This window comes from Pinus tabuliformis, chromosome Q, assembly GCF_031772625.1.
Source record: "Pinus tabuliformis cultivar Carrire ecotype Pingquan chromosome Q, CPIR1, whole genome shotgun sequence".
NCBI classification, from domain to species: Eukaryota; Viridiplantae; Streptophyta; class Pinopsida; order Pinales; family Pinaceae; genus Pinus; species Pinus tabuliformis.
In genome coordinates this window covers 78,454,656-78,478,270 of record NC_142296.1, presented here as the reverse complement: position 1 = coordinate 78,478,270, position 23,615 = coordinate 78,454,656, and the positions used below count along the sequence as shown (strand labels likewise).

The window sequence follows — 23,615 nt, the reverse complement described above, 5'->3', positions numbered from 1 at the left end:
CCGCAATGTTTCCCATTCTCGCACCGCCACATGCCTTATCGCTTTTCCGATATCGGCGATCGCTCCCATCACCTCGCACATATAAAAGCCATCGCCCCTTGTCCCCGTCGATTGCCAATCACCGACTTAATCCCTGCCGTATTGCCACGTCACCCTGCCACGTCACTACCATACTGGGACCCACCGCTGACGTCATGCTGACGTCGTCACTGAAAGAAGGCGCGAAGGGCGAAAATCACAGCAAAGAGAGCCCCGAATAAAAAACTGAGGCAGTTTTCGATGCGCGATTAGCGCTTAGCGCTAATTGCGCAACACTAAGAAAAAATGACCAAGATGGAAGGCTTCATATCGCTCGGCTACTAGCAGGCCCGAAAACTCGCAGTTTGACAGGATTTCTTCATTTAGGTTCATATTCAAATCGGCCAGCACCGATAGCATTCCAGTGGCCACGAAAATCATTTGCAGCAGTCGTTTTTACCTTACAAGGGCAGAAAAGGGGCGATTTGACAGTTTCAAGCATATCAGATCGAGAGAAAGTGGCCCGATTCAAGTGTTAAAGAGTATCAGAGGAAAGATAAAGCCCAAATTCAATCAAAAGAGTATCAGTGAAGCGGCGAAGAGTATCAGATCAGCGATATCAAAATAGGTGAACATTAAAGACCCCCAAGCAAAGTCAAAGAAAGCGGTGAAGCCATTTAAAGCTCTCAGATCACAGTTAATGCACATCAAAGCCACTCAAGAGCAGGGGATCAAAGCCCAAAGCACAGTTATGGCTAAATGAATAGCACAAAGCCATAAGGAAAAATTTCGACTCATTTTTGAGGCGGCTGCCCCAGTGCAGCACTGAGATATTTTATGCATTAATTTCAGGACAAGATTAGGTTAAAAAACTCATTTCCCTCGGATCTGTTTAAGATCTGTTGCAATAAATATTTTGGACATTTTCTCTATATAAACCACCCTAATTCATTGTTTAAATGGGTTGGTTGGTTGATAATCCTCATTCTGGACTCGCACTGTATGTTTGAGAATTTCTATAATCAAAGATTGCGGAAAAGCTTGGAGGATGGACTGTCTGTTGTGTTATTAATGGCTGAAGAGTGAAATATAGAATTCTTGCGCTGCTACATGGCCCAATAAGCGTTTCTTACCTCTGTTTTCAATTCAGATATGTTTATATCATACATATATCACCATCTAAGTTACAGAAAGAAAGGTTAGCTTGGAATTTGCTTGGCTGCGCTCCATGCTCAGTTTCTGTGACTTCTATATGTTTTCTTCTAATTTAGGCATAAATATGAATTCCTCATGGCTCATATTTGCTCTATTTCATTCATGTATGACTGTTATTTAGGAATTCTTGACTGCTCCTAGATATAGTTCACTCACTTTCCCTCTGTTAAGCTGAATAAGAGATTCTTAGTTGCCTTTTATTCCTTAGCCTTCATTTCATCCTTTTTAGCTTGAATGATTGTTTCATGTGCAGCCATCTTGCTCTATATTCCTCTTGTGACCAAGAAAATGCACCAGCAGCCCTACTCCATGACTCCATGCCCAATGGTTTGAACCTCTCACACTATGCATGCCTCCCTACTTGAAAACATCAATCATCCCACCAAAACTTAAACAAAACCCAAAGAAGCCCATAACTAGCCTAAAATCAACCCAAAACAAAGTCAAATCAGAAAGAGAGAGCCCTCTCTGATTGCAGGTAGGCTAGGACTTGCAGTCCAAAGATTCGTTTGTGGTTACCTCGGCCGTATCCCTTAAGGAGCCAAGGGACAACCTGAGTGATAAGAAGGTCAAGAGGCCAAGTCAGGGCAAGTGAGATATGATTGCAGACATCCAAAGGGGCAAGGTAGGCAGAAGGCTTAGCACTTAAAATGTGATTTGGTGAGATGTTTTAAGACTGATGAGGAGTTAGGAAGAGCATATGAGATGTATTCTTCCTAAACTGAAGAAAAATGGACAAATTATGATAACTTTCCCAAAACAGAGCATGAGCAAACATGTATTATGCTTATCAACTTGAAAATTACCATATAGCAGACATGAAATGGTTTATGAACTTACAAAACATTCGTAAAAATTATGACAAAGAAGAAACAATGCTAAACATTCATACCACATGTATCCCAAAGAAATAGCTGCAACTCATCTATTAAAACTAGCCAAAATCTAATACAATAGTGTCTCTGATCACTAGTATCACATCCAACTGAGTCCAACCTTTGAAAAGAGTGAAGAAAGGGAAGATATAGACATCAAAACAACCTTCTCTCATCCTCAGGGGTTGAATCCCTGAGTTGAGGAAGAGATCCACAAAAAATTGAACTGATACCTAGAGTGCAGGGAGCTCTAAGTGACTCCTCCCTAATTACATTGAAACTGATTCATTTGACTTGATGAAGTCCATTTACCTAATGTATTTACCCTAGGTAATAGTAAAAAGACCATAATTACATTTAAAACATCAATTGCATCAGTAAAAAAATTATTTCCAAGGATGAAAATAAAATCTGGAGAAAAAAAGTGAAAAATCAGGGAAATGGTCAAGTGTGCCATCTCTCTGTCAAGTGCGCCCTCAGAGTGTCAAGTGCGACCTCCATCTTGAAATTTGTTTTTGACTACCTTCCCGGTGTCCAAATTGAGCCCAGGATAGCTCATTGGAAAGCTTGTCCTGTCTAGTTTCCAAATCTGCCTTTAGTTTCCAAAATGGGCTTGATTTGACCCTCCAAAAGTTGATTCTCCCAAGACTGGTCTGTGCACAGTGCCTAGGTCAAAATTGAGGTAGAAACATGATTTTTTGCTTGTTTTTTGCCCTTTTCACCTGCTAGTTTTGCAAACTAAGGCTAGAAACATGGTTTTCTTAGATGTATTTGTCATTATGCATCCAGTGGTGGTCTCCATTTGCTCAAAAATTTCCCCAAAAAAGTGTGTAGCGCCTAGGGTGATGCACGTTTGACCATGCTGCTAATATAAAATTGCCTAAAAATTCACAGAAAAGACAAAATTTGCAAAAAAGAGCCAAGAGGTTTCAAAAATGGTCAAGTAGCTAATGTTGGTGAGGCTAGGCTTGGAGTGAAGCCTCTCCAAGTATATCAAGTTTCTTTTTCTCTTCTTGGTGAGTTAGGGCTTCAATTTTTGCTTTTGTTGCTTTGAGCTTTGCCCTTGCATTTGTTTCTCTGTTGACATAATGTTTTGCCCTCTTCCTCTGAATGTCATTTTGTTAATTGGCCTTGTCTAGGAGATTTTCTAAAGGCTGGTTGATCTTGTCTAGGATCTTTTCTAAATTTTGGTTGACCTTGTCAAGCCAATGCTCCCGGTTCTCAATAATCAAGATGGAACACTGCTCATTCCATGTGAGCCGATTTGCAAGCTTAGCCTCCTTTTGTTCCTCTAGTTCTAGAACTCTTTTCAGCCCTCTAGTCCTAGGTCTACTTTTTGGTTCTTATTATTCTTCAAGTTCACCATACCTGTCATAGGCCTCATCAAGCAATGCCTTGGATTTGATTGCTTATCTTTTTGCCTTGATGAGCTAAATCTCCATGACATCATGTTTGGCTTGAAGTTGTTGATTTTCTTTCTCATAATATGAAATAATGTATTTTGACCTCTCTAAGTTTATCTGGAGCTCCCTGATGAGCACATATTTTTCCTTGATGACAATGCTGGTGTCCTTATTCTCATCATGCTCACCTAGGTCAACCAAATCAAAATCCTGCTTTGTCTCATGGAGGTCTTCCTCCTCATGTTGAATCTCTATCTTTGTAATCTTCTCTTTGCCTTTGTGTACCTATTTTTCTGGTGAAGAAGGCAAGCCCCCCCCCCCCCCCCCCCCCCCCCCCCCCCCAAAAAAAAAGTCTGTGGGGCAAACACCTGCCTATGGCCTCTCTGATAAGTGTGTTCCAATGTGCCCAAATCTACCCTTTTAGGCTTGATGACCTCAACCTGCTCAATTTGTTCCGGCTCACTGATCTCATCTCTACTAGGTGACTCAATATGCTCATGAAATGGTGATGGTGGAGGTGATGGTGAAAGACACTGGTCTGATGATGATGAATGATCTATGGGCCTAATGGTTAAGAGCATGTGTTTCCTCCTAAGAGGTCACATGTTCAAAACCAGAGGGGGGTAGAGTATGTATGTCTCTGCAGACTTAGCAATAAAATCGCTGAGAGGAGGTGGGTACCTTGTACCACAAACGAGGGAGTCTCATACACCAATTTGGTGTCTGGCTTGGTCATGACCTTAAGGTGAGGGTAGATTTGGACGAGCTAGAGAAAGCCTAGCTAAGATTTTCCACACCCTGAAAGAGGATGGCCTACGAATTTGGAAACAGATCGCCGAAGATTCTTCATATTTCCAATTATAGATGCACCAAAGGACACATGAGTGGGTGGACAAGCTTTCCAATTTTATATATCTCATGCTTTAGTCACGATCACAAATCATAGGGAAATATTGGGATCCCCAAGAGAGTCAGCGTATATCTATTAATTCGGTGGAGGTTTACTCCTATGAGTACATTGATACAACTTAGACTGCAAAGTCATGGCGTCAATGAACCTCACACTTGCTAGATTCACGTAGAGTTGTCTCTACAACTATAGATCCAACCTACCCATTTCCAAATCTGAATGTAGAGAAGGTGAAGATGTTCGTACGTGGGGATAAGATCTAAAGGAAACGGTTCCAAATTCATTTTGGCAACATATGGAGACAGAAGCACTCTATCCAGCTCCCGCCAAACAAACTCTGGACTTGGTATATTTAAGGTGGAAAGTATAAGTTGGAGAGAGAGACAAATCATTGATTGTTAGTTGGTAAGGGTTAGATCTCACAAGCCGACCAACCTCGTGGAACTGCATTTGGTATTAGATATGTACGACATCCCCCATTATGGCAATCTAAGATCTGGGAAAACGCATGGAGCAGATCTGGTTGGCACAAACATGATCTTAACTAAGGTTTTTTCTTATAAGAAACTGTTGATGCAGGTGCAGATCTACAACTTGATTTATTTAAGGAGCTATTGGTCAAGTTAGTCCTTCTCTTTCTCACTTGTTGATTCGGTTGAAGGAATAACAAATTATGTTTTAAAAAGGAGGCATAATGGAAAGGAAGATGAAGAACAATTATTAGATATGTATACTAGTGACTCGATGCATAAGAGGAAGATCTAGGATGCACCCTTAGGTCCGAATGAGGAGAACTAGCCCGAATTTTTATAAAATCCCTGACCGGGAAGTTAGTAAGTATGAGGATTGGGATCTGGGAATGAGTATAATTTTTGCAACAGAAGATTCATGAACATATATGTATTCCAAAACAATTACAAAATTTGATTTATGCGGGGAAAACTTTGCAAGAGGGAGTCAAGTTACGGGACTATGGCATTGGAACTAATTCAACCAACATCTTGAACTTATATCTACTTGGAGTTTCTTCGGGACCAGTTCCAAAGGCCCAACTTCTTTCAAGGGTTCAGTTAAAAGGAAGGTAGAACCAAAAAACATGAAGAACAATGTCCCAATATACTGGACCCTATATTGTGGAGAAAATGAACGAGGTTACGACATTCACATTAACTTCCAGAAGTTTATGAACTATACTCTGAATTTTACGCAAAAGCAATAATATGCAGATTCAATGGTTTTGACCCAAATCAGAGAATTTACATAAATAGATATACTTTACCTAGACAGAAACTATGAAGTTCATCTATGTTCAAAAGGGTTCTTCATAGTTAAGTTTGACACACCAACAAATTTGGAATACGTTTTAAAAGAGGGACCATGGTTCTTGGGCAATGCGGGTCTCTTCTTGACACCATGGTTCCTAGATTTCGACACAAATACCATGGTGGTCTCCAAAATGTCAGTCTGGGTCCAGCTACATAATCTTCCCCTACATTTTTGGATCACTCAGTATTACAGGAATAGGGAATTCCTTGGGAAAGTTCTTAAAAGTGGATGCAGATCGAGTCTCCAAAGGAATTTTTACCTTTGCTAGAATATGCGTAGAGGTAGATCTCAGTAAAGGATTACCCGATAGAATTATTTTGCTCCATAACAATCTAAAGTGGACTCAGCCACTTGATTATGAGAATACGACCTTCCATTACCATATGTGCTGACAACCTAATCACCTTTGGAACACATATCCACAAGCAAAAAACAGATCCAAAAAAGAAAAAGTAACAAGTTTCAAAAGTGAAAGGACGAAAATTTTCTAAATCCCAGGAAGTTGAAGCAGAGGAGGTAGAAATACCAGAAAAAACTATAAATGACAATGTCCAGAAGCCCCAGGAATACATGCAGAAGAATGATCAAAAACATAATTCTTAAATAGTTCATATGCCTTCCATACATCAACGACAGTGGATAAACCTCATCTGAAAAAGAAGTCAATGATACCAAAAGAATTCATGCAGGAGAAAGTTCAGATTCTGATAATAATTACTTTCAAATGTAACAGAAACTCAAATTTCCATGTATCTTCACTTCCAACTTAATGGTTGGAAGAAAGTGGAAGAAAAGAAAGGTAGAGGGGAGTAGAATTTTATTAAGTCTTTGATGAGTTGTTTTTGATCTTGGTTTCTAGGATTGGTTGTTTATGCATATGCTTTTGTAAGCATCTACAATATGTAATTTGTTCATTATGAATGAAGTTGTGATTTTCCTTGGGAAAAAAAAACATTAATTACATAGTGAAAATTTTCCATCATATGGATGCACAGAGAAAGGAGGGTGAGAACGAGAGAGGAAGGGAGATAATGACAGAGTTGGAGGGCAAAGAGAGAGAGGGAAGAGAGGAATGAAGAGAGAGGAAGGGGAGGGAGAGGGAGAGAGGAGTTGGAGGGGGAGAGAGAGGGATAGAAGAACGAATACATAAGAGATAGAGGTAGAGAGAAATGGAGCAACAAGGGAGAGACAGAGAGAGAGGGAGAGAGGAGAGGAAGGAAGAAAAAGAGAAGGAGAGGAGAGAGGGAGGGAGATAAAGGGAAGAGAGAGAGGGAGACATAGAGATGGAGGGTGAAGAGTGGGGAAGAGAGAAAAGGAGAGAGGGAGGGAGATAATGACAAAGTTGGAGGGTAGAGAGAGAACGAGAGATGGGGGGAGATAGAGGGAGGTGGGAGAGAAAGGGAAAATCAAATGATTCAATTGCAGAAAGCAAGAGAGGAAGTGTATAGGAATACTCAAGCAATCCAACATAAGCTTAAGAAGATTTTTGATCGGAGGACAAATGCAGGTGATTTTAAAGTTGGTGACTTGGTTCTGGAGTGGGATGCTAGGAATGGAGACAAGGGTAAACATGGAAAATTTGAAAATATTTGGAAAGGACCATTCAATATTGTAGCTTACCATGGGAGTAATGTATATTTGTTGCAGGATTTGAGAGGAGAATTTACTGCTAGAGGGCTTGTAAATGGCACGTTTCTCAAGAATTATTTTACTTAAAATCAGTTGGTTTTTATCACTTCATTATATATAGCCATCCAATTTTTAGTATTGTAGGTGTGGGAAGTTTCCACTGGAATTTGAAGCCCGAGGAGAAGGCCCTAAGATTTTGATGAATTGCTGCCAATTTTTTAGAATGTAATAAGTCATGAGTTAGTCATGAGTTAGTCACGAGTTATTTTTATGTCAATCAATATTCATTAAAGCCTAATGGTCAAGCACATGGTCTACGGTGTTCTTGGCACCTCATAGGGAGGTTGTCATTCCCATGGAATCAATGCTAGTATCCTATATCATAGTAGTAAAAAAACAAGTTTTGTATTTTTAATTTATTTTGGAAAATATGTAAAGGTTGGGTTATGATCTCTTAGAGATCAAGCTATTGGTATTAGTAAAGAATAAAAGATTTCATTAGTGATGTAATTATGTTAGAGTGTGTGAAAGACTGATGTAATTATAGTTTATGATTTCCTAAAGGTTGAGTTAGGTGAGTCTAGGGTCATGTCTCATAAAAAATAATGAGTGAGGCCATAGTGTGTCTTATCTTTTCAACATTGACACCGATTTATAGGGTCAGTATGGTTAGTTAGGGTGTCAAAATCACATTGTTCCATGACATCATCACTAGTAAAATGGTTATGAGATGTTATGCACTTCTGACAGCTGTTAGGCTTCTGACAGCTACTGCACTTTCATGATTAAGAGAGCCATTCATTCTTCCATCAATATCTTGCTAGACATCACTTGGGATTCACTGCACAAAGTCTGCAGAGGAGGTGCTACGCTTATAGACATTCGTTGTGCTCCTTCAAGCCAAGTGGTTATCACTATTTTTAGGTTTTAATTCCTCATCTTCTTGAATCATTTGTGTTGCATGTTGTCAAAATTACCCTTATCTATTGAGAAAAATGCATTAATAACCTTGCAAGTCTCGAATTCATAATCTCGTTGCGTTTCTTATCTGAGCCTGGGGAATACACTACGCTTTACCTCAGTCATTGTGTTTCATGTTGCCACCTCAATCAAATACTCAATGTTTTATTTGATACTAGTGTTTTGAAGTGTGATATTATTTTAGCAAGTTTAAAACCTGACATCTTGCTGATTCTGCTCTCAAGGATCAAGAATATTTTTCTTTCATGCATTGCACTTCTCGTTGCGCCTATATTTTTAATTTCCCCACTATAAGCAAACAAAAATTCAGTTGTTGTTTTGGGTTTGAGAGATTGGTTGTTTCTTGAGACTGCAATGTAGGGATTTTCATTCTAAGTTGCTATAAAAATATTATCTAAAGCCCTATTTTCATACACTATTTCTGCACTCAAATTGGCATACACTGAAATTGCACTCAAAACCCCTAGATTTCATCTCTGTTGTGAAAGTCATGACAACTCCAGATAGAAAGAAGCATAAGGGAGGAGATATAGTAAGTTTTGAAACCCAAGACCTCACCTTGATAAACTCAGACCCAACAATTAGAGTTACATTTGAACAAGTAAGTTGCATCAGATTTTGTCAAAAGATCTAGGGATATAGTGTAAAACTCACCAATGCGTTTTCCTTGAATTTCACTGGGTTGGATGTTAAGATTGGAGAGCTAAATTTTCCAGTGTCATATTTCACCATCTCAGTTGCTACAGATATTGATCTTCAAGAAGAGCAACGGTTCAAGGGCATGCCTCTTGACATAGCCAACTACAAAGATTTCTTGAAACCAAAGTACAAAAACAAGTGGTATGGAGCTATTCTACCAAGAGAATACCTACTTGAACCATACAAAACACATTTTTAGGTAATACAAAGATACTTTACTTGTGAAGGGAGGTCTGGGAGGATCTATCAGTATCATTTTAGGTTATTGATGCACTTCACAGGAAAGAGCGCTTTGAATCTTCCTTTCTATTTGTTAAGAAGCCTTAATAACATGATAGATAAAGTTCAAGGTAAGAAAAGCCAAGTGGATCCTAGTATTTTCCATTTCTATGTAACTAAGTTGTTAGTGGTAGAATAATTTAACAAGAAAATCCAAACATGGAATGCATTCACAGATTCATCAAAGTTGAAAGCATAGTTACCAACTAGCCGATGGATTCAAAAGGACACACCATCATCTCTGGTAGGAGATGAGAAACTACCATTTGAGAGTTCAGTAAAAAGACCATCAACTTCAGTTGATCCATAAGAAAAGAAAGAGGGTAAAGTTGCACTTTTCTCCTAAGGCAATGAAGGTTCCCAAGAAGCCAATCACTAGAGCTACTGCAAAGAAACTGCCTTTGGAACACACACTTCAACAACCAATTGCAGATTTAGAGACTATAACATAGGATATTGCTCTAGATGATAAAGAAAAGGAGATTTTAGAATTACAAGAACAAATGAAGAAGGCACACTTGCTTATTGCTCAACTACAACATGACCGTAGGAAATTGAAGAAGGTTGTTTTAGAAAGGACACCTAAGATTGGTGAAACAAAATAAGTAATAAAAGCATATCAAAAGGGTTTTCAATATGTCAGCATCATCAAAAGATGGTTTATATTGTTCAAAGACCTCATCATTGGTCAAAATTGTGAAGGAAAAGTTATGTTGCACTTTCATACAAGAGTTGCGCTTTTGCTGTAGGTGGAGTTTTGAGAGATGGAAGTTTTGTAGAATGAAAAGGGTTTTCTCAAGGGGAATTTAATCATTTCCAGGCTATTTCACACATGCGTCAGTCATTGAGTAGCTCAAAAAGTGATCAAATATATATGAACCATCAATTCGCTATGCTTTTGTGCTTTGTTTCTGCTGGACTAGGAGGTAGTGCAACACCAACATTGTGCTTTCACACAATCAACCCTTTGATCGTGGAATTCATGTCTAAACTTTATGTAATTAATTTTTATGGTCATAGTTAATGTTTTGAGATGTCTATGATTTGAAATTTGAAACTCAATTTAGGCTTGGTTTTTAATGTAAATTTGTTTGAAAATGCCTTATTCAAAGTAGTTCCTAGTTTTTAGAAAAACATTTCTATATTCACTACAGTAGGCAGAAACATAAATCCTTTTAGGGAATTTGGTTCATAGAGGTAGGAACTGATTTTTTTGATCTATTTGTAATTTAATTTTGATGAAGAAATGGTTGGTCAAGGTTAGGAGAAGAAACAATTTGTGCATTGTATTTTTTTGATATTTTCCAGTGAATGAAAAAGAGTGAGGTGTGAATTTACAGGGATTCCTATGTCAACGCTAATGGTGATGTGATTTCTTATGTTGTAGGTTTTGTCTCCTGTCATTTCCATGCTTTGAATGTATTTCTTCATGTTTGGCTAAACAAGGATTTATCTAAGAACTCAGTGTCAAAGTGCTCTGATATAGTTTGCTCAACAATTTATGGTTTCTTCTTAAGCGACATTTAGAATTTATCCTTCATGCTATATATATATATATATATATATATATATATATATATATATATATATATTTCCCAAGGAAAAATTGTAACTTTCATTATGTAAAATATTAAAAATTACTTGTTGTAGATACTGCAAAAGGAGCATATGCCAAAACCGGTTGCATTGCCACATACTAAATATTGTCTATGATTGACTGCTACATGATAGTAACTAATAAGCTGACAAAATGATATAAATAAATAAATACATGGATCTATGTACCAACACAAAATGAAAATTAAAAAAGACAATGAGGATCTCCATCTGTGATCTACAAAAAATCAAGGCATTGTTGCCCCCTGTGCATAATGATCTATGAAAGGCCTATGGAAATACTGATAGAAGTCATGTACATTTTTCTCCTGTATCAACCAATAACCAAGAGGTTGTTGTGTTTCTTCCATGGAAAGGTTGTTGGAAAGCTGGTTCATCTCCCTGTAGATATGACGACATGATATATGGTCAAAATGTGATTTTAAAGAAATAATTTCATCCAACAGATTCCTAAGTGTGTGCACGTGGCATTTAGATTGTTGATTGAACCAGTTAATGACAAGCTTAGAATCTCCAAAGATCTGAAATTGTCGGCATACTTTCTCAAGGGAAAAAGTAAGAATATGTATGAGAATGTTAAGTTCTGAAAAACTATTTGTGCCTCTCCCTAATCCCATCCTCATCTTATAGTAATGATTGAGATTATCTATATTTCATTTCCACCATTCCTCTGCTCACCCTTCTACAATGAATTAAATTGAAAGCACCAACAAGATTGCCTACCTTTCCCCTATCAAAATATCCCTCATTCCTTCATCCTTTCACTGGAAAAACAATCAACTTTATATGACTATATGCCCAATGGATTTTCCCTCTACCCTACCAACAAAGATTTAAATCTATACCTCTGATTTTTAATACCTAGCCTAAACCTTAAGTAACTGAACATTTGGACAAAGAGAGCCCTCTTTGAAACTAGAAAGGCTAGATTCCAGTTTCAAAGTGGTTTTTGGTTACCTTTGGGTTCCTCTCTATAGAAACTCCCACTTCTATAGATCACCTGATAATGCAATTTACTAAAGCAAAACACTTGATCTACTTCTACAAACAATTTAGAGGAAGCTTAATCAACCATGAGCAACATCAATAAGAACACATATAACTGATAAGAAGGAATCAATCACACATAACACAGAAGAATTTACCCGGGGAAAGCACATGCTTAAAACCGCATCTCTATATTATCAAACAAATGGAAATATAGTCCGGATTACACAAAGCCTTAGCTCGGAAGCTATCCAACTCTCAGTACAATCCCTCTGCTGCTCATAAACAGTCAAAGGCTTCTCACAAACCTTCTCCTCTGCCCTCCAAGCCTCCTATTTCCTTGTAGTTTCCTTGGGGTCCAGTGTTGCCACCTGTGTGAATTAACCTCTTCACACACTCACTAACCTCTGATCTAACTACACAAACTTGAAGGAGATAAATCCTCATCATGGATGAGCTTCCTTTATAGGAAAAATATTCATCCAACTGATAGTACACTGTCCCTTCTCTGATCTCAACTGGGTCTCTGTCAGAACTGACATGCATCAGTTATCCATGAGTGAATACACAATTATATGAAAATAATAGTTGTCACATGCATGCAAGCATCAACAAACTATATCTCATTAATTTAACAACTTGTTATATTAATCTAACTGAACTTGACTAAGTTAAACTAAGTCAACTGATCCTCTCAATATAGAACTCATCCTTAATTCCTCAATCAGTGGAGCAAATCAAGGACACATTCCCCAATTAGTGGAGAAATAATTTCATGTTCTAACAAAGACTTCAAGTTTTCTTTTCCTTAACTAATTAACTCATGGAGAATTAATTAATTAATATTCCAAACTGCTGGTAAGACCAAATTCGAAATTACTTCCTATAGATAGACCAGGAACTGCTATAAATAGGAAGGGACCCAGAAATGCTATTTTTAGAAGATGTTATTTTTAGCGGTTTCACCTCTCACCCAAGGTGGCCAAAATGCTCATTGTTCAAACTGCTATTTTTAGAAGTGCTTTTTTAGCAGTTCTATTTTTAGCAATTTCTAAATTTACATTTCTTGTTGCACACTTTTCAACACGCCATCTCAAAAAGAAAGGATTTCTCTCGAACCCGATCTTGTACCTTTGGAATGTTCTGCATGCAACACATCTACCAAGTGTGGTTGCTCCAGCAACACTTGGAACAAAAAAAACTCCCAACTGACCACTCTGTTGGGCTAGAAACATACTCTAATGCTGAAGCTCTACCTGTTGTTGACAAGTGCTCCCTCTCTGACCTCTGCGCTACTGCAACATCTCCATGCATCTCGCACCGTTGCACCCTTCTCTGTGCTACCCTGCACTGTGCAACACACTTGTGCCTCTCGCATTGCTGCAACCTGCATGCTCTGTGCTATCCTGGGATTCCCTTCACTATAGCTCTCTCTGCCTATCCATCCACATCTGTCTCTACCCAATTAGTCAGTTCCTGCTACTCCAAATCGGGGCTCCCATAACAAGGTCTCATCCAAGAGGTTGGGTACCTCAAAAATCCTGCCCCTCCTCCTTGGGACAATCACTCTACATCGCCCCACCTCCTACATGGAGGTATGCCTGCATGTGATCTCTCTGCCCACCTGGCTCAAAGTTTCCCCCTATTGGAGGTCTCTGCATGAGTAGATGTCTCTACTCGATCTCCTCTTAGCTTCCCCTGTTGTGGCTGCTCCATAACCTCCTACAGCTGCTGCACCAATCGTGGCTCCCCCACAATTGTCTGAGACTTCTTCTGGCTCTGCATGTTGAGAGGTAATTTACTCTCCCTCTCAACCACCAAGTATCTAACCTTTGCCTTGTTGCTCAAGGCTTTGCATGTAACTTGTACCTCAAGTGCATACAGGTTCTTGGCTAGCACACCAATCTATTTCCACTTTCCCGCTATCACAAAAGTTTCTAGAAAAAGAGTTGATTTTAAGTCAGCGATATCTCCTTGATCCGAACTCCGATTCAGCCAATTTTTTTTATTATTATTTTGGGTATTTTTCTGCAAGGAATCCAAATCTGCTATTTATTTCTGAAAATTTTGTACAAAAGTTTTCAGATCTGCTCTGCAAACTCTTAGCCCAAAACTCAAAACTTTGAAATCTACTCTCAGTATACTGTTCTCTCCTTGATCACCTGTGCTCCGATACCATGTAGAATTTTGTAGAATTTTTCCTACAAATAAGCTAGCTTTGATAACATGTAGAACTTTTTTTTACAAATCAGCTAGCTCTGGTACCATGTAGAAATTTCCCACCTGTAGATCAACCTGGTAATGCGATGTACTAAAGCAAAACACTTGATCTACTTCTACAAACAATTTAGCAGAAGCTTAATCAACCATGAGAAACATCAATAAGAACACATATAACTGATAAGAAGGAATCAATCACACATAACACAGAAGAATTTACCCAGGGAAAGCACCTACATAAAATCTCATCTCTGTATTATCATACAAGTGGAAATATAGTCCAGATTACACAAAGCCTTAGCTTGGAAACTATCCAGCTCTCAATGCAATCCCACTGCTACTTATAGACAGTCAAAGGCTTCTCACAAACCTTCTCCTCTGCCCTCCAAGCCTCTTATTTCCTTGTGCAGTTTCCTTGGGGTCCAATGCTACCACCTATGTGAATTGGCCTCTGCACACACTATCCCTTCTCTGATCTCAACTGGGTCTCTGTCAGAACTGACATGTATCAGTTATCCATGAGTGAATACACAGTTATATGAAAATAATAGTTGTCACATGCATGTAAGCATCAACAAACTATATATCTCATTAATTTAACAACTTGTTAAATTAATCTATCTAAACTTGACTAAGTTAAACTAAGTCAACTGATCCTCTCAATATAGAACTCATCCTTAATTCCTCAATCAGTGGAGCAAGTCAAGGACACATTCCCCAATTAGTGGAAAAATAATTGCATGTTCTGACAAAGACTTCAAGTTTGCTTTTCCTTAATGGAGAATTAATTAATTAATATTCCAAACTGCTGGTAAGACCAAATTCTAATTTACTTCCTATAGATAGACCAGGGACTGCTATAAATAGGAAGGGACCCAGAAATGTTATTTTTAGAAGATGTTATTTTTAGCAGTTTCACCTCTCACCCAAGGTGGCCAAAATGCTCATTGGCCAAACTGCTATTTTTAGTAGTTCTATTTTTAGCAATTTCTAAATTTACATTTCTTGTTGCACACTTTTCAACAAAGTTCTACATGGTATCAAAGCTAGCTGATTTGTAGGGAAAATTATACAAAATTCTACATTCTCCTCATCCTGGAGGAATTACGAAGTGCTAAATCTACCAAAAGAAATTGAAAGGAATCAATCCATGACAAAATTTGGACAAAGGCACGAAAAGATATGGTTGTCAAAGACAAATTTTGTTGAAATTCAATTCATTTTGGAATCTAATTAGAAGTTTTTATAGGATGTGGACCTTTTCTATATTGGCACTACAGACAATGATAATTATAGCATGGCATGGTTTAGGGTCGCCAACAGAAATATTCTATGGATATGTCTTTCAGGTGGTTCTAAGAATATTTATAACAATAGCTATTCAGTTCTCTTTATCAAAGTCTTAACATATTTAGTTCTCTAAGCCCCAACATATTTTATAACTATTGTTGGGTTTTATTTTAGTTCTCTAGTGATAGTTCTTACAGTGTATATTTTTCTGTATGGTTGATTGTATTTGGTTTTGAGTGGACTTGGAAAATAAATGTTACATGAAGTTGTTGTACAACATAATGTCTCTTTGGAAGCAGCCCTAGTTTCACAAGAATTTGTTTAGCTTGGTATGTTAATGGCCTAACCTATGGTGATGGAAATTGGCCTAGAACGAGCATTCTGCACAACCTTAAGTGACTTCATGGTCATGCAACTGCAACTGGCCTCAATTTTCTTTACTTTCTCTGTTGGCACAAAGACACATTTTTATCGCCAGGAATTACTTCATGGTTGAAAAAAATACAAAGCTATTATGCATGGTTTTGTTGTCTTTCATGTCAAATTTGCGGATAACTACCACTTTTATTCACATAGTCACTTTGTCAAGGAATTGATTTGATGTTTCTATTTAATTTGTACAATGTCTATGGCCAATCATATCAACACTCTCACATATCTCTTAATCACTTTTTCCATGTGGTTTATGGTCGGGACGTGGCTATTTGCACTTTTCCTATTTTATCTTTCTGGATTTGAGTGGCAAAAAATTGTGGATGATTGGACAGATTGGAACAAGTGGATCAATAGTCATGGAGGTATTTGTTTGCCACATGAAAAGACTTGGGAATCTTGGTGGGATGATGAACAAGAGCATCTCAAATATTCAAGCTTGAGGGGAGGGATTTGGCAAATATTGTTATCACTTAGATTTTTCATCTTCCAAAATGGAATTGTTTATCACTTCAACATTACGCATGGCAACAAAAGTGTTATGGTATATGGATGATCTTGGTTTTTCATTGCAATTTTTTTAGGGGTATTGCAGACTATAGCAATGGGGATGCATAGCTTCAGTGCAAATTATCAACTCATGTTCTGACTTTTGAAGGGGCTTATATTCATTAGTTTTGTTTCTATTATAATTATTCTCATAGTTGTCTGCGACTTAACTATAATAGACTTGTTTGCATGTTTCCTTGCATTCATGCCTATTCGATGGGCCTTATTGTAGATTGCATAAGCCTGTAGGCCTCCATTTCAACGCACTGGGATTTTGGGGTCTGTTCATTCCCTTGCTCGTTTATGAACATGTAATGAGACTCCTAATTTTTACACCAATTGCTATATTGGCTTGGTTTCCATTTGTATATGAGTTCCAGACCCATTTTCTCTTTAATTAGGCCTTCAGTAGAGGCCTACAAATTTCACATATTCTTGTTGGTAGGAAAAAACATTGGTCTTCTACAAGGCTAGATTAATATGCTTCATTATCATGTATGTTCATATGGTACGTTGTTGGGTCTTACATGAATGCAGGTTGTCCACCTAAGTTCAGAAATCTATAGATAATCAAGTGCAACATTCTTCCTATTTAAGGAATGACATTATTTTCACAAGATTTGCAGGTTCCTACTTTGATAACAATCATGACATGGTATTACCTAATGTTGAAATCTGTGTGATCTCAAAAGTGGTGGTTAAGGAAGATCATGTTCAACTCATTTGAGCAAATCTATCCAATATTTGCATGAAATACCAATATTTTCGTGAAATTGACAATGTTGCATATGCATGATTTATTGAATGGAGGTGACGCTGAAGTCATTTTCTCATGTAAAGTAAGGAGTTAGCAATCATTTTCTCATGTAAAGTAATGAGTTAGCAATTGAGATGGGTCGGGGTTAATTTATAATGTGACTGTGTGCATTGAGTATCTCTATAGGGATGAGAGAGGAGGATGTTCTATAAATCAGAAATACAAAGATGTCAAAATTTTGAAAAAATGAAATCTAAAATTCGTACACACATAGGACACTTGTAAAAAAACATAACCCATGACTCAACACCTCTCAAAATTCCATGTTATGGCTTCCATAACCCATGACTCAATACCTCTCAAAATTCCATGTTATGGCTTCTTCTAGTCTCCGCTCGCTACCCTCTTCTCCAACTTCAATTTTTTTTTTCCTTCCAATTTTTTATTTGTAAGTGTTCAATTGATAATATATGACACATATTTTTCTCTCATGTGTTGTGCTTCTCGTTGCACCTATGTTTTTTATTTTCCCACTACAAGCAAACAAAATTCCAGTTTTTGTTTTGGGTTTGAGAGATTGGTTTTGTTTCTTGAGACTGCTATGTAGGGCTTTTCATTCTAAGTTGCTATAAAAATATTATCTAAAGCCCTATTTTCATACACTATTTCAACACTCAAATTGGCATACACTGAAATTCCACTCAAAAACCCTAGAGTTCATCTCTGCTATGAAAGTCATGACAACTCCAAATAGAAAGAAGCGCAAGGGAGGAGATATAGTAAGGCTTGAAACCCAAGACCTCACCTTGATAAACTCAGACCCAACAATTAGAGTTGCATTTGAACAAGTCAGTTGCATCAAATTTTGTCAAAAGATCCAGGGATATAGTGTATAACTCACCAATGAGTTTGCCTTGAATTTCACTAGGTTGGATGTTAAGATTGGAAAGCTAAATTTTCCAATGTCATATTTCACCATCTCAGTTGCTACAAAGATTGATCTTCAAGTAGAGCAGTGGTTCAAGGGCATGCCTCTTGACATAGCCACCTACAAAGATTTCTTGAAACCAAAGTACAAAAACAAGTGGTATGGAGCTATTCTACCAAGATAATACCTACTTGAATCATACAAAAAAACATTTTTAGGTAATACAAAGATACTTTACTTGTGAAGGGAGGTTTGGGAGGATCTATTAGTATCATTTTAGGTTATTGATTCACTTCACAAGAAAGAGCGCTTTGAATCTTCCTTTCTATATGTTAAGAAGCCTTAGTAAGATGATAGATAAAGTTCAAGGTAAGAAAAGCCAAGTGAATCCCAGTATTTTCCATTTCTCTATAACTAAGTTGTTGGTGGTAGAATAATTTAACAAGAAAAATCAAACATGAAACGCATTCATAGATTCATCAAAGTTGAAAGCATAGTCACCAACTAGCCAATCGATTAAAAAGGACACACCATCATCTATGGCAGGAGATGAGAAACTACCAGTTGAAAGTTTAGTAAAAATACCATCAACTTCAGTTGATCCATAAGAAAAGAAAAAGGGTAAAGTTGCACTTTTCTCCTAAGGTAGTGCTGGTTCCCAAGAAGCCAATCGCTAGAGCTACTGCAAAGAAACTGCCTTTGGAACACACACTTCAACAATCAATTGCAGCTTTAGAGACTATAACATAGGATATTGTTCCAGATGATAAAGAAAAGGAGATTTTAGAATTACAAGAACAACTGAAGAAGGCACACTTGCTTATTGCTCAACTACAACATGACTGTAGGAAATTGAAGAAGTTTGTTTTAGAAAGGACACCTAAGATTGGTGAAACAAAATAAGTAATAAAAGCATATCAAAAGGGTTTTCAATATTGTCAACATCATCAAAAGATAATTTATATTGTTCAAAGACCTCATCATTGGTCAAAATTGTGAAGAACAAGTTTCATTGCGCTTTCATACAAGAGTTGCGCTTTTGCTGTAGGTGGAGTTTTGAGAGATGGATGTTTTGTAGAATGAAAAGGGTTTTCTCAAGGGGAATTTGATCATTTCCAGGCTATTCACACATGCATCAATCATTGAGTAGCTCAAAAAGTGATCAAATATATATGAACCATCAATTCGCTATGCTTTTGTGCTTTGTTTCTGCTGGGCTAGGAGGTAGCGCAACACCAACACTATGCTTTCACACAGTCAACCCTTTGACCGTGGAATTCATGTCTAAACTTTATGTAATTAATTTTTATGGTCATAGTTAATGTTTTGAGATGTCTATGAAATTTGAAACTCGATTTAGGCTTGGTATTTAATGTAAATGTTTTTGAAAATGCCTTATTCAAAGTAGTTCCTAGTTTTTAGAAAAGCAGCTCTATATTCGCTACAGTAGGGAGAAACATAAATCCTTTTAGGGAATTCGGTTCACAGAGGTGGAAATTGATTTTTTTAATCTATTTATAATTTAATTTTGATGAAGAAACGGTTGGTCGAGAGTAGGAGAAGAAACAATTTGTGCATTGTATTTTTCTGATATTTTCTAGTGAATGAAAAAGAGTGAGGTGTGACTTTACAGGGATTCCTATGTCAACCCCTAATGGTGATGTGATTTCTTATGTTGTAGGTTTTGTCTCTTGTCATTTCCATGCTTTGAATGTATTTCTTCATGTTTGGCTAAACAAGGATTTATCTAAGAACTCGGTATCGAAGTGCTCTAATATAGTTTGCTTAACAATTTACGTTTTCTTCTTAAGCGACATTTACAATTCATCCTTCATGCTCTATATATATATATATATATATATATATATGTATATATATATGTATAATATGTATAAAATATATGTATATATATATATATATATATATATATATATATATATATATATTATATATAATCCCAAGGAAAAATCGTAAATTTCATTATGTAAAATATTACATGTTGTAGACACTGCAAAAGGAGCATATGTCAAAACTTGTTGCATTGCCACATACTGAATATTGTCTATGATTGATTGTTACATGATAGTAACTAATAAACTGACATGATATAAATAAAAAAATACATGGATCTATGTACCAACACAAAATAAACAAAAATACAATGAGGATCTCCATCTATGATCTACAAAAAATCAGGGCACTGTTGCCCCCTGTGCATGATGATTTATGAAAGGCCTATGGAAATGCTGATAGAATTCATGTACATTCTGCTCCTGTATCAACCAATAACCAAGAGGTTGTTGTGTTTCTTCCATGGAAAGGTTGTTGGAAAGCTGGTTCATCTCCCTGTAGATATGACGACATGATATATATTCAAAATGTGATTTTAAATAAATAATTTCATCCAATATATTCCTGAGTGTGTGCATGTGGCATTTAGATTGTTGATTGAACCAGTTAATGACAAGCTTGGAATTGACAAGCTTGGAATCGCCAAAGATCTGAAGTTGTCGGCATCCTTTCTCAAGGGAAAAAGTAAGAATATGTATGAGAATGTTAGTTCTGAAAAACTATTTGTGCCTCTCCCTAATCCCATCCTCATCTTATAGTAATGATTGAGATTATCTATATTTCATTTCCACCATTCCTCTGCTCACCCTTCTACCTTGCCCCTATCAAAATCCCTCATTCCTTCATCCTCTCACTAGAAAAACAATCAACTTTATATGACTATATGCCTAATGGATTTTCCCTCTACCCTACCAGCAAAGTTCAAAATCTATACCTCTGATTTTTAAAACCTAGCCTAAACCTTAAGTGACTGAACATTTGGACAAAGAGAGATCTCTCAGAACTAGAAGGGCTAGATTCCGGTTTCAAAGTGGTTTTTGGTTACCTTTGGGTTCCTCTCTCCTCATCCTGGAGGAATTACAAAGTGCTAACATCTAAGTGGTTTTTGGACAAAGAGAGATCTAAGTGACTGAACTTTTGGACAAAGAGAGATCTCTCAGAACTAGAAGGGCTAGATTCCAGTTTCAAAGTGATTTTTGGTTACCTTTGGGTTCCTCTCCTCATCCTGGAGGAATTACAAAGTGCTAACATATACTAAAAGAAATTGAAAGGAATAAATCCGTAACAAAAGTTGGACAAAGGCACGGAAAGATATGGTTGTCAAAGACAAATTTTGTTGAAATTCAATTCATTTTCGAATCTAATTAGAAGTTTTGATAGGATGTGGACCTTTTCTATATTGGCACTACAGGAAATGATAATTATACATGGCATGGTTTAGGTTTGCCAATTAAAATATTCTATGGATATGTCTTTCAGGTGGTTCTAAATATATTTATAACAATAGCTATTCAGTTCTCTTTATCAAAGTCTTAACATATTTAGTTTTCCCGTGATAGTTCTTACAGTGTATATTTTTTAATATGGTTGATTGTATTTGGTTTTTAGTGGACTTGGAAAATAAATGTTACATGAAGTTGTTGTACAACATAATGTCTATCTCGAAGTAGCCCTAGTTTTACAAGCATTTGTTCAGCTTGGTATGTTAATGGCCTAACCTATGGTGATGGACATTGGCCTAGAACGAGCATTCTGCACAACCTTAAGTGACTTCATGGCCACGCAACTGTAACTGGCCTCAATTTTCTTTACTTTCTCTGTTGGCCCAAAGACACATTTTTATGGCCAGGCATTACTTCATGGTTGAAAAAAATACAAAGCTATTATGCATGGTTTTGTTGTCTTTCATGTCAAGTTTGCAGATAACTACCACTTTCACACAGTCACTTTGTCAAAGGAATTGATTTGATGTTTCTATTTATTGTGTACAATGTCTATGGCCAATCATATCATAACACTCTCACATATCTCTTAATCAATTTTTCCATGTGGTTTATGGTCCGGACGTGGCTATTTGCACCTTTCCTATTTAATCTTTCTGGATTTGAGTGGCAAAAAATTGTGGATGATTGGACAGATTGGAACAAGTGGATCAATAGTCATGGAGGTATTTGTTTGCCACATGAAAAGAGTTGGGAATCCTGGTGGGATGATGAAGAAGAGCATCTCAAATATTCAGGCTTGCAGGGATGGATTTGGCGAATCTTGTTATCACTTAGATTTTTGTATATGGATGATCTTGGTTTTTCATTGCCATTGTTTTAGGGGTCTTGCGGGGACGGATTTGGCGAATCTTGTTATCACTTAGGTTTTTGTATATGGATGATATTGGTTTTTCATTGCCATTGTTTTAGGGGTATTGCAAACTGTAGTAATGGGGAGGCTGGGAGGCAGAGGTTCAGTGCAAACATGTTCTGACTTTTGAAGGGGCTTATATTCATTAGTTTTGTTTCTATTCTAATTATTCTCATAGTTGTTCGCGACTTAACTATAATAGACTTGTTTGCATGTTTCCTTGAATTCATGCATATTCGATGGGCCCTGCTGAAGATTGCACAAGCCTGTAACTATAGGCAGAGGTTCAGTGCAAACTCATGTTCTGACTTTTGAAGGGGCTTATATTCATTAGTTTTGTTTCTGTTTGCATGTTTCCTTGAATTCATGCATATTCGATGGGCCCTGCTGCAGATTGCACAAGCCTGTAACTATAATAGACTTGTTTGCATGTTTCCTTGCATTCATGCATATTCGATGGGCCTTGCTGCAGATTGCACAAGCCTATAGGACACCATTTTTTCAGCGCACTGGGATTTTGGAGTATTTTCATTCCCTTGCTCGTGATTATGAATATGTAATGAGACTCATAATTTTTACACCAATTGCTATATTGGCTTGGTTTGTATTTGTATATGAGTTCCAGACCCATTTTCTCTTCCAATTAGGCCTTCAATAGAGGCCTACAAACGCACTAGGATTTTGGGGTAGGATTTTGGGGTATTTTCATTCCCTTGCTCGTGGTTATGAATATGTAATGAGACTCATAATTTTTACACCAATTGCTATATTGGCTTGGTTTCTATTTGTATGAGACTCATAATTTTTACACCAATTGCTATATTGGCTTGGTTTCTATTTGTATATGAGTTGCAGACCCATTTTCTCTTCCAATTAGGCCTTCAATAGAGGCCTACAAATTTCACGTACTCTTGTTGGTAGGAAAAACATTGGTCTTCCACAAGGACAGAGTAATATGCTTCATTATCATGTATGTTCATATGGTACGTTGCTTGGCCTTGTTTGTAGGAAAAAACATTTCTTCCACAAGGACAAAGTAATGTGCTTCACGGTACATTCACAAGATTTGTAGGTTCTTGCTTTGATAACAATCATGACATGGTATTACCTAATGTTGCAATCTTTGTGATCTCAAAAGTGGTGGTTAAGGAAGATCATGTTCAACTCATTTGAGCAAATCTATCCAATATTTGCATGAAATATCAATATTTTCGTGAAATTGACAATGTACTAAAGTCATTTTCTCATGTAAAGTAAGGAGTTAACAATTGAGATGTAATATCATGGGTCACGA

General features: G+C 37.1%; 2 pseudogenes; both read left to right on the top strand.

Moving 5' to 3' along the window:
- Positions 1–7,157: 7,157 nt before the first annotated feature.
- On the top strand, positions 7,158–16,909 carry LOC149218347 (callose synthase 3 pseudogene; annotated as a pseudogene).
- A 4,484-nt stretch (positions 16,910–21,393) lies between these two features.
- On the top strand, positions 21,394–22,998 carry LOC149218346 (callose synthase 3-like; annotated as a pseudogene).
- Positions 22,999–23,615: the final 617 nt, after the last annotated feature.